Source organism: Etheostoma cragini, chromosome 2 (genome assembly GCF_013103735.1).
Source record: "Etheostoma cragini isolate CJK2018 chromosome 2, CSU_Ecrag_1.0, whole genome shotgun sequence".
NCBI classification, from domain to species: domain Eukaryota; kingdom Metazoa; phylum Chordata; class Actinopteri; order Perciformes; family Percidae; genus Etheostoma; species Etheostoma cragini.
The window spans coordinates 2,397,130-2,399,068 of record NC_048408.1 but is presented as its reverse complement, the minus strand read 5'-3'; positions in this window follow the sequence as shown (position 1 = coordinate 2,399,068).

Below are 1,939 nucleotides of genomic sequence, written 5' to 3'. Positions count from 1 at the left end.
CTCTATCTGTATAGTGTCTTGAGATAACTCTTGTTGTGATTTGATACTATAAATAAAATTGAATTGAATTGAATTAAATTAATAATTTTTTGGACAGTGCTGTGGCCTCGCTATAGACGACATTAGACCTTGTTGCTCCTCTCAAAAGAAAGATGATAAAACAAAGAAAAACATGAGCACCTTTGTATACAAATCTAAGTACCGTTGGATTTGGACCTGGTCCAATCTGGTTTACATGTGAAAAAGAACATGGAAATCTTCCTTTATTGCATTTTCACAAATAGAATAAAGCTTTTACAAATGTGAAACTGCGTTTTAAGACTCTTTAGCCTCTTTGGGATAATGGAGTCCTGATTTGACAAGTCTAGGTGTGGTGGTTTTGGATCTGGACCTGGTCTACTATGGTCTACATATGAAAATACAGTAAAATCTCTGTTGCACTAAATGCTTGCTCTTGGAGGAATTACTGGAATTGTTGTGTCTTTGTAAATTTTAGAGTGTGGTCTAGACCTATTCTATCTGTAGTGTCCTGAGATAACTTTTGTTATGATACTATAAATAAAATTGAATTGTACTGAATCCCAACGAGGCTACTTAAAGTAGGGTTACACTTTATCACTAGATATGATCATTATGTCTTTATTTACAGGTTATGTACCACAGTCATTTAAAGTATAGCTGTGATAAAAACCTTTTCTTAAAAACCCCACCCTCCATCCAGAGGTCTTAGCCAACTATAAACCTGCATATAAGCTTCCCTCTCCCTTTGTTTCATCATTCAATCAGTTATGTGAATTTTTACATACCATTACTTTATTTGAGGATTTTCAGTGATAATTTATAGAGCATCATAACACGGACACGGCACTGGTGACCTTCTAAAGGCTTCAGACAAAGGACTTCAGACAGAGGTCTATTAGGTCTTGTCTAATGAGATCTTAGTGCTGCATTTGAATCCATTAACCAAAGCATCCTATTACACAGACTGGAACATTTAATTGGCATAAAGGAACCGCACTAAGCTGGTTGGAGTCTTGATTATTAGATCCATCTCAGTTTGTCAAAGCGCCCATATTCTGCTCATTTTCAGGTTCATAATTGTATTTTGAGGTTGTACCAGAAGCGGTTTACATGCTTTCTCTTTTGATAAAACACCATATTTTTGTTGTACTGCACATTGCTGCAGATTCTGTTTTCATCGTGTGTGTTTAGGTCTCTGTTTTAGCTACAGAGTGAGATATCAGACAAACCACTGAATTGGTATTGGAAACGTTATTTCGAAAACAAAAAGTTACATAGGGTTGCTTTAAGGTTGGGGAACATAATCTCCTCCCTAAAGGTAACAGATGTAGGCAACACCGATTGTTTTTGTTTTTTTCACTACTGACAGCACTACAGATTTACAAACAACAGAGCTACGTTTTGAAATTGACCGTAATTTTCCTTTAATAGGTCATGGTAAAGAAAGAAATGAGTCATTTCATGTTGTCCTTGATTGACATTCAAATCAAAAGATCCTAATTAGGCAATGATTATCCCAATATCATTAATAGTAAAAGTATCATGTTGCTATTATGTTGACCTAGCGCAATACATATACAGTACAAATGTATATATACACAGTATATGGTGGTATGACTGCATAGTTGGTTGTGTGAGACTTAAAATTACTTTGGATTGACTGAATTTGTATTTAATTCCAGACTAATTAATGAATTACAAACATTGGTTAATGTGAGGCAAACGTTTTTGTCTTTGTTAATGTAATGCTTAAAGCTGTGCTAATGTTCATGATACACTTTAAAATGTCTGTTGTGTAAAGGGTGTATATTTAGTGACAGCTCTTAAGGTGAAAGTACACAGCTTAACTTCCCTTTTGTTTTCTCAGTTCTTTTTCTCTGCCTCTGTTGCACTCTGAGGGCAATATCACTCTAAACAA